Source organism: Eutrigla gurnardus (assembly GCF_963514095.1).
Source record: "Eutrigla gurnardus genome assembly, chromosome: 10".
Classification (NCBI taxonomy): domain Eukaryota; kingdom Metazoa; phylum Chordata; class Actinopteri; order Perciformes; family Triglidae; genus Eutrigla; species Eutrigla gurnardus.
Window position 1 is genome coordinate 9799721 of NC_139924.1, and position 11100 is coordinate 9810820.

Here is an 11100-nt window from a genome sequence, read left to right on the forward strand (position 1 = left end):
AGCAGTGGGGCAAAAAAGTATTTAGTCAGCCACCGATTGTGCAAGTTCTCCCACTTAAAATGATGACAGAGGTCTGTAATTTTCCTTATAGGTACACTTCAACTGTGAGAGACAGAATGTGAAATCACATTGTAGGATTTTTAAAGAATTTATTTGTAAATTATGGTGGAAAAGTATAAAAGTATTTGGTAACCTACAAACAAGCAAGATCTCTGGCTCTCACAGACCTGTAACTTCTTCTTTAAGAAGCTCTTCTGTCCTCCACTGGTTACCTGTATTAAAGGGATAGTTCGGAATTTTGGACATAAGACCTATTTTCCAAGTGAGCCGGTGTGTTGGAGACGTCTGGAGACGTTTTCAAGAAATTTCATTCAGTTCTTCTAGTTGCCGAGTTCGCTTCTTCTATAGCTAGCGCAAGTCAATGGTTCTTAGCTAGACAGGCATTAAAAACAGTCTTGCCCACTCCACAGTGCACCCGAGGCAAATCCATTAAAACACTATACTGTCGATGTACATATGTGTGTTGATAGAATAATATTTGAAACAAAACTAACCTCGCATCACATGAATCATCAATTTTTTGAGGAACTAGTTTCTCAGCAGCAGCGGAACTTTACTTTGCTCCGTCGGACTCAAAACTCTTAAGACCCGCAGCCCGAAATACTGCTCGTAAATAGGCAATCGAACCGGGACGAATTGTGGGGACTCATGCCCTCAGACCTGGATGAAAAGCGCTTGGACCTCACGCAAACACCGGGCAGCCCACGGCCACGCGAACCCACAATTACGCACCGCGAACCCAGACCTCTGCTCCGTCCGTAGACCCGTAAACCCTCGGACACGTTACGGGGGATTCCCTCCTGGCACCACGAGTCTCCGTTTGTTCGGTCCCGGTTCTCAGCTCCAGCGGGGGCTATCTCGGTCTCCACAGACGCTGGTTCACGTTCTGCCCTTTGAGCATCCCTCTCGCGCAATTCTTCCTCTGTATATTCAGGCTCGTACAGGTACGGTTGGGTTTGGGTGGGAAAAAAACTCCTCATCATTGTCTTCAAAAGTTTCACTATATTCTCCAAAAGTGTCCATTTCTGTGAGATTGAAGAAACTAGCACTGCAGGCTACTCTGCGTTTGTAGCAATGACAGCAGGTAAACAAACTATTATAGAACCGGTAACTTATAAGTGCTAGGTGATATCACTCCGCCGCTACCATAGGAAGTATGACACGCTGCTGCTGCTGCTGAGACATCAATCCTTAAAAATGCAAGGTTGGTTTTATTTCAAACATTCTATCAACACATATGTACATCGATAGTCTGCCGTTACAATGGATTTGCCTCAGGTGCACTGTGGAGTGGGCAAGACTGTTTTTAAACGCCTGTCTAGCTAGAACCATTGACTTGCGCTAGCCATAGCACAAGCGAACTCGGCAACTAGAAGAACTGAATTAAATTTCTTGAAAACGTCTCCAGACGTCTCGAACACACCGACTCACTTGGAAAATAGGTCTTATGTCAAAAATTCTGAACTATCCCTTTAATGGTACCTGTTTGAACTCGTTATCTGTATAAAAGAAACATACAAAACCATTCATAATCTCCCTCGATCTGGGGCTCCACGCAAGATCTCATCCCGTGGGGTCAAAATGATCATGAGAACGGTGAGCAAAAATCCCAGAACTACACGGGGGGACATGGTGAATGACCTGCAGAGAGCTGGGACCAAAGTAACAAAGGTTACCATCAGTAACACACTACGCCGACAGGGAATCAAATCCTCCAGTGCCAGACGAGTCCCCCTGCTTAAGCCAGTACATGCCCAGGCCCGTCTGAAGTTTGCCAGAGAGCATATGGATGATCCAGAAGAGGATTGGGAGAATGTCATGTGGTCAGATGAAACCAAAATCGAACTTTTGGGTGCAAACTCAACTCGTCGTGTTTGGAGCAAGAAGAATGCTGAGTTGCATCCCAAGAACACGATACCTACTGTGAAGCATGGGGGTGGAAACATGCTTTGGGGCTGTTTTTCTGCAAAGGGGACAGGACGACTGATCCGTGTTAAGGAAAGAATGAATAGGGCCATGTATCGTGAGATTTTGAGCCAAAACCTCCTTCCATCAGTGAGAGCATGAAGATGAAACGTGGCTGGGTCTTCCAGCATGACAAAGATCCCAAACACACCGCCCGGGCAATGAAGGAGTGGCTCCGTAAGAAGCATTTCAAAGTCCTGGAGTGGCCTAGCCAGTCTCCAGACCTCAACCCCATAGACAATCTGTGGAGGGAGTTTAAAGTCCGTGTTGCCCGGCGACAGCCCCAAAACATCATTGCTCTAGAGGAGATCTGCATGGAGGAATGGGCCAAAATACCAGCTACAGTGTGTGCAAACCATGTGAAGACCTACATTAAACGTTTGACCTCTGTCATTGCCAACAAAGGTTGTATTACAAAGTATTGAGTTGAACTTTTGTTATTGACCAAATACTTGTTTTCCACCATAATTTACAAATAAAGTCTTTAAAAATCCTACAATGTGATTTCCAGGATTTTTTTTCCACATTCTGTCTCACACAGTTGAAGTACCTATGATGAAAATTACAGACCTCTGTCATCATTTTAAGTGGGAGAACTTGCACAATCGGCAGCTGACTAAATACTTTTTTGCCCCACTGTATATGATGCGATGTGATGCTACTTAGTGGTCTGTTCTTACAGCCACATCATAGACATGTATGATGTTAACACGTCAAACTGTCCTACTACAGGATATTCAATATATTGCAATGTAAGAATAATACGGGTGATACTCGAAAAAATTAGAATATTGTGCAACTTAAAAGGTCAAACTAATACATTATGTAGACTCATTACATGCAAAGTGAGATATTTCAGGCCTTTATTTGTTATAATTTTGAAGATTATGGTTTACAGTTTATGAAAAGCCCAAATTCAAAATCTCAGAAAATTAGAATATTACATGAAATCACTAAAAAAAGGATTTTAGATAAAGAAATGATGGCCCTATGAAAAGTATAATCATGCATATGTACTCAGTACTTGGTTTGGGCCCCTTGTGCATGAATTACTGCCTTAATGCGGTGTGGCATGGATGCTATCAGCCTGTGGCACTGCTCAGGTGTTATGGATGACAAGGATGCTTCAATAGCGGCCTTCAACTCTTTGGCATTGTTCGGTCTCATGTCTCTCATCTTTCTCTTAGCAATGCCCCATAGGTTCTCTATGGGGTTCAGGTCAGGCGGGTTTGCTGGCCAATCAAGGACAGTAATCCCATGGTCATTGAACCAGGTTTTGGTAGATTTGGCAGTGTGGGCAGGTGCCAAGTCCTGCTGGAAAATGAAGTCAGCATCCCCAAAAAGATTGTCCACTGATGAAAGCATGAAATGCTCTAAAATGTCCTGGTAGACGGCTGCGTTGACTCTGATCCTTATAAAGCACAGTGGACCAACACCAGCAGATGACATGGCTCCCCAAATCAACACAGACTGTGGAAACTTCACGCTGGACTTCAAGCATCTGTGCCTCTCCATTCTTCCAAATGAGATGCAAAATTTTCTCTCATCCGAAAAGAGGACTTTGGACCACTGAGCAACAGACCAGTTCTTTTTTTCTCTAGCCCAGGTAAGACGCTTTTGACGTTGTTTTTTGTTCAGGAGTGGCTTGACAAGAGGAATATGACATTTAAAGCCCATGTCACGTATCCGTCTGTGTGTGGTGGCTCTTGATGCACTCACCCCAGCCTCAGTCCAGTCCTTGTGAAGCTCACCAACACTTTTGAAAGGCCTTTTGCACACAATCCTCTCCAGGCTGCGGTCATCCCTGCTGCTTGTGCACCTTTTTCTTCCACATTTTGCCCTTCCACTTAACTTTTTATTTATGTGCTTTGATACAGCACTTTGTGAACATCCAACTTCTTTTGCAATTACCTCCTGAGGCTTTCCCTCCTTGTGGAGAGTGTCAATGATGGTTTTCTGCACAACTGTTAAGTCAGCAGTCTTCCCCATGATTGTGAATGAAGCAGACTGAGAGACCTGAGATTTAAAGGCTCAGGAACTATTTTCAGGTGTGTTGGATTAATTAGCTGATTAGAATGTGACACTTTGAGCCTACAAATATGGAACCTTTTCACAATATTCTAATTTTCTGAGATTTTGAATTTAGGGTTTTCATAAACTGTAAGCCATAATCTTCAAAATTATAACAAATAAAGGCCTGAAATATCTCACTTTGCACGTAATGAGTCTACATAATGTATTCGTTTGACCTTTTAGTTTGAATTACTGAAATAAATGAACTTTTGCACGATATTCTAATTTTTTGAGTTTCACCTTTAATGATAATCATGACGATGATGATAATGATAATAATATTCCACGTTGGGCCGTGTTGTTGCTCTTCTATCCCCCTATGTTTTTTCTTACAGCTGATATAACACTTATTAGATTAAAACGCATTCGAAACCATTTGAGTATTAGTATGTTTGTTTGATTATCATTCAACAAGATATCAGGTGAGAGCGCGAACGCAGTCCCCCACTACCAGAAATTATGCAGTCGAGATTCCCACATTTGGGGAATTCGCAGAGTTACAGCTCAGCCGGAGTGCAATGGCTAAGCCTCGCCCTGGGTGAACCACTTTTCACTTTTTAGAAGCCTATTAATTTCAGTCCAATTAATTACAGACATACATCAATCACATAATGACAATATCCCATCAACAATAAAAACTTATATTCGATAAATTACATTTACATTTCAGCCAAGGCACATTCCATTGACATTACACGAAATAGACGTTCCATATAGTGTACATCTTGTTCATTTTTTATCATTTAAAAAAAACATCCATCAAAGCAATTGGAATTTTCTCTGTTTCCCACCAGTTTTCCATTTCTTGATCATTATACTTAAGTCTATCTCTGATGATATAATCCCTGACACTTGTAATGCCAACCTTTGCCACAGATTCTGGTGAAATAGAGAGCTTTTTAAAGGTAGTTAGGTTTCTGCATTTCCAGATACCTTCTTTGACACAGTTGATAACTGCCCACCACCTTTCATTTTTGTCCCTTTCATCCGTGTCAGTGTTTCCATATAAAACATCCATTTCATTAGGGGCTCTAAAAAGGTCTGTTAACCATGGTTTTACTATTTCCCACACAGCCTTTGAAACACGACATGACCAAAACCTGTGGGCCACATCCTCATCATTATTACAATTACTCATTGGACATTTGGCACTGTGTGTACATCGCCGTCTTAACAAGAAGGCTCTTGTGGGGACACAACTTTGGACTATTTTCCAGGCCAGATCTTTATGTACATTTAACAAAAACTGTGAATTTACATTTTTCCATACTCTGATGCATTGGCTTTCTGGTAGGACACCTACTGGAACAAGCCAAGAGGTAAGGGGAGAGAGGCTACCCTCCACATCAACCCTATCTATTGTACCTCCCTTGGACCAATCTAGCTTTGCAGCTTTAAAGAGTATTAGAGCTATATTGCTGGTCTACTTTCAGCATAAGGTGTACAAAGAGAAACCCTTTTACCCATGCCTCTATACATCATGTGACCCACCCAAAACTTGGCAAAATGAAACCAGAGACTGGTATTACTCTCCGTAACAACAGCATTCAGAATTGGTGTTAAAAAAAGCGAGTCAAGTATGGCTCCTAATTCTGGTACAGCTTTCCCTCCTTTAATCAGAGGTTTGTACATGATGTCTCTTTTGACATGTTCTTGCTGAGAGCTCCAAATGAATTGGAACATGATGCGTCTCAATGCCATGAGAAAAGTCTTGGGTGCTGGCAGGGTGGCCGCCAAAAAAGTCAAGGAGGCCAGAACCTCAGCCTTAATCACCAGAATTTTGCCAGTGAATGTTAGTTCCCTCTCCTCCCACTGAAGCAATTTTCCTTTGATAGCTGGTAGTCTTGTTTCCCAATTTAGAGTTTCCATACCCTTTCCAATTTCCACTCCCAAAATTTTTACCCTCTCTTCTTTTTGTATTAAACCTGTATCAGGTTTGCTTTCTGGCCAATTAAGGTAGAGGATCTCACTCTTGGCCCGGTTCATTTTGGCCCCCGATGCTTGGGAAAATTGCTCACACCACTGGAGAGCTTTAACCATTGAGTTATTGCTGGTACAAAGGATTGTCATGTCATCCATATACAATGACATTTTGGCCTCCCTCCCATTACTACCAGGGACAAGAAGGCCATGAATATCAGTGTCATGTTTTATCCCACAGGCTAAAGGCTCCATGGCTAGGACAAAGAGGCTGACAGATAGCGGGCATCCCTGTCTGACCCCTGATTGAATCTTAATAGGTTCAGTGAAATGGCCATTGATATTGACTCTACTAGAGCAATCAAAGTACAATAAATCAATCCATGCCCTCAACTGTGGACCGAACCCAAATCTAACCAGTGCTTGCTTTAGATACTGGTGGCTTATTCTATCAAAGGCCTTTTCTAAATCCAGGCCAGCGATACAGAGGGGTACATTGCGGTCGATGGCATACAAGTATGAATCTCTTATTAAGGCAAGATTATCACACATGGAGCGACCAGGGACCACACAGGTCTGCTCCACCCCAACCAAACTCTCTATCACCTCTTGTATGCGAAGAAAGATAGCTTTGGCTATAATCTTACGGTCAACCCCAAGGAGTGTAAGGGGGCGCCAGTTTTTAAGATCTTTCTTCCCACCTTTTTTAAATAGGAGGGAGATGGTGCCTTCCTTTAAGGATGGTGGTAGTGACCCCAATTGGAGGCTCTCATTGTACATCTCCAAGAGAGGCTCCTTTAACTCTGCCCAGAAGGTAGTATAAAATTCTTTTGGCAAACCATCTGCCCCAGGGGCCTTGTTGTTTTGCATGCTTTCTACTGCTTTTGTGAGCTCATGCAGAGATATTTTACTATCAAGTTTTCCTTTAAATTCATTAACATTTGTATTTACTTTAGATAAAAGGTTTTCTAAGGCTGCCTTATCTAAATCTTCACTTTTGTAGAGATCAGAGTAGAAAGAGTGTACACAGCTGAGTATCTCATGCAATTCTGTATTTTCTTGTCCATCTTTATCCTCTAATCCCTCTATCAAGTTTTTTGGCCTAGCTAATTTCCTAAAAAAATATCTAGAGCATTTTTCATTATTCTCAATGTGGTGGACTCGACTGCGTATCTATCTGATCATAACCTAATACTCTTCTCAAGAAAACTGTCCAAAAATAGGTTCAATAATCCCACTTGTAAAAAAACAGAACGAATAAGGATACCTAAGAGTGAAATGAACAACTTAGAAAATGCCATAAATCGAATAAATTGGTCTGATCATCTTACTCATGAACATGTTGACGACAACTGTAATACATTTATGACAGTAGTTCAACAAACTATGAACGGTTTCATGAGAAAGATTAAATTGAAACCAAGAAAAAGAAATCACCTCCCATGGCCTAAATAGTGAAATATGGTCACTGATGAAACAACGGGATCATGCACTTAAGATTGCCCTAAAGACAAAAACAACACATAACAGACAAATATTCACTTCTCTCAGAAACAAAGTCAAAGGCAAAGTTTTTCATTAATGCAATAAGTAATGCAAGAGGCAATGCAAAGGAGATTTGGACAAACATAAAGAAACTAACGGGACAGAATGCTGGAAATAAGAACATTAAGGAGCTGCAGCTAAATGAAAGTATAACTCAAGATTCAAATGAGATTGCAACAGCCCTAAATTCATACTTCATAGATTCTGTAAAGAACCTGACTCAGAAAGTTATTTATTTAACACAACCAAATAGGACTCTGAATACTGCTGCTGCAGTTTTTAATCTGAAAGAAGTGACACAATTAGAGGTTGATACAATTATCTGTGGTCTTAAGAAGTCATACATTACATAGAGAAAACAGTGTGTTAAAGTACACAACACTACATCTGCAATTTTAGAAAATTATCTTGGTGTACCTCAAGGTTCAGTCTTGGGACCACTGTTATTCAGTCTATACATAAATTACCTACCAAATAACTGTCCATCAAATGTTACTTGCCAAATGTATGCTGATGATGCAGTTGTCTATGTACATGCAAAAACAAAACATCAAGCTGTACAATATTTATCAGCTGCCATGTCTAATGTGTCAAACTGGCTGCAACATTCTGATTTACACCTGAATGTATCAAAGACTGTCTGTATGTTTTTTTCAAATAGGGTAAGTGCTGATATAACTCCTGATGTATTTGTACAGGGAACAAGACTTGAGGTTATACAGGAGTTCAAATATCTGGGAATCATGATAGACTCACAGTTACGCTTCAAACAACAAATAAAAAGATCTATGAATCATATCAAATTTAATCTCTCCAACTTTAGATACATTAGAAATAATCTAACTGTTGATTCATCCAAACTGTTCCTTAATGCAATGATAGTCAGGGGCGCCGAAAAGGGGGGGTAAAGGAGATGGATTCTAGGGGCCCATGATTGAGGGGGGCCCAGAGAGACCCCTAATGATGATGAAATTATAATACAGAAAAAATAATGACACTAAGTTATTAACTAACATATAATCACAAATGTTTTATTTTCCATGTTCTGGTAACAATAACTTTATTTGTTTTGGAAACATCAACGCCTGCAGGGCCCCCCCTTCCCCCCCTCTATTTACGTAAAATGGTTCAGTCCACTGGATCAGCTGCAGGTAGCCCGCCGGCGGTGTCACACAGCGCCACAGATTGTATGTAAAATAGCATCAAAAAATGTTGCTGCTGTGTTGGTGGGCCCTGTAAAGATTCTTTTCATGGGGCCCAAAATCCCTAGCGGCGCCCCTGATGATAGTACCACATATCACCTACTGTATAACATGCTGGGCAATGGCATGTAAATCCACACTAAAGCCTATTGAGATTGCATACAAACAGTCTTTGAAAATTCTAGATAAAAAGTCCAACACGCACCACCATTGTGCAATCCTGAAGAAATATGAACTCTTGAGCTGGGACAATAAAATTAAATATTCAGACTGTATCCTTGTATATAAAATCTTCCATGGTCTGGCTCCACCTCCATTAAATGTATTTATAAAGAAAAACATAAACAGGTCAACCAGAGAAGGATCTAGAGGTCACTGTATAGTCCCATTCAGAAAAAGTGCTTTTGGACAGTCAGTGTTTTCATACCGAGCATCTCATACATGGAACACAGTACCAAATGTCATACGAGACATACCCACCCTCACCTCCTTCAGTAAACAATTAAAAACATGGCTTCTAGAGAATCAAGCCTGCACTCATATTATATCTTAGTGTATTTTATTGCTGTTAAGTGTGTGATCATCTCCTGGACTGTATATAATGCATGTGTCTGGAACTGTGTTTTACATCAACCTGCCCCAGGGACTAAAGATGCAAATTAGCCACTGGCTATAATCTAGCATAATTTACATAAAAATGTTATTATTAATATGCATTGTCCCTGTTTGTTTCTTTTAAAAATAAAATACAAAATACAAATTCAAATTTTGTAAAACATCGTTTTTTTCTGTGACAATTTCTGTTTTCTTTTTTTTATATGTTCGAAATAAAATTTAAATCAATCAATCAATCATTGTAATAATAATACAGGTGATACACGAAAAAATTAGAATATTGTGCAAAAGTTCATTTATTTCAGTAATTCAACTTAAAAGGTCAAACTAATATATTATGTAGACTCATTACGTAAAGTGAGATGTTCCAAGCCTTTATTTGTTATAATTCTGAAATAAATGGCTGGCAGTTTATGAAAACCCTTAATTCTAAAACTCGGAAAATTAGAATACAGTTCGATTATCATTCAACATTTTATCAGGGGAGAGCGCGAACGCAGTCCCCCACTACCACAAATTATGCAGTCGAGATTCCCACATTTGGGGAATTCGCAGAGTTACAGCTCAGCCGGAGTGCAATGGCTAAGCCTCGCCCTGGGTGAACCACCTTCTTGATCATGGTATCTCCCCTGCCAGGTAAGTATGAGTTGTACACGTCCGAGACCGCGGACTGATTCACCGACAGACCCCGCTGACTGACGGTGCCGACAATAGAGACGCTACAAGATCGACCATACGCTGGACCACCGGGGCTCCGAGGAGACACACGAGTATAACACAGAACTAACACGCCTGTAATAAGCCAGTTAAAGATTATTTACATTTTACTTGAGAACTATTTGTTACATTTCCCATCATGCATTGCTGTATGTTCACATCAGAAGCCAACCTAAAATCACCAGTTGTATCTATTTGACTCTAATAAATCAGTAACAGCCCGACACCAAGTTCAAACGACACGAAGAGAATTCACCTAAATCAAAAGTAGTTTGATCCAAATTTGAATTTCAGAGGAAAAATATCAAATAACTTGGGTTTTCTCATATTACAACAATTTACGGTTTCTTTGTTTACTGCTGACACTAAAGCCACACTGCCACCTAGTGGTCTGGAAGGTCAACAACGCTGGTTGATTTGCCTTATATTTAAAAAAAAAAATGATATCTGTACATAGGAGTTCAAATGTTTCTGCTTCCCTTTATTCAGTTTGTTATCCTTGTTTAGTTGTATGTCCATTAATGTGTGTGTATATTCAGAGTCAAATTCCTTGTATGTGTTTACACTTACTTGGCCAATAAAGCTGATTCTGAGGATTTATGACTGGATGTAGCTCTGATATGTGTACATGTAGGTTTAAACTTTGTGTATTGAATCAATATATTTTCCCTCAAATTTGGATTTTAGCATTTCATTTCATTTTGAACTTCTATTGCTGTGACAAATATGCAATAGAAATGCAGTATAAAATATGATATCATGATGGTTGATTCAGAGTATTCATTTCTAATTACAGTGAGAGACAAAGGGCAACACGTCAAGGTCGTGTAAGCTTCAAGAAGAACGGATGATCGACCCAGAGTTAAGGGATGGATAGGAGATGTGGCAAGTGACGTACGCCAGGCATACTGCAAGATATGCATTAAACATGGACGTTAGCAACATCGGCATTTCTGCTGTTAAAAGTAATGTCAAAGGATGGGGGCCCCAGAAAGTAATGTCA

General features: G+C 40.3%; 1 protein-coding gene across 2 annotated transcripts in view; it reads right to left on the reverse strand.

Moving 5' to 3' along the window:
- LOC311020086 (ras GTPase-activating protein 2-like) overlaps nt 1–11100 on the reverse strand; it is a 41951-nt gene that overhangs the window by 6566 nt on the left and 24285 nt on the right. The gene's annotated exons all lie outside the window — the stretch shown is intronic.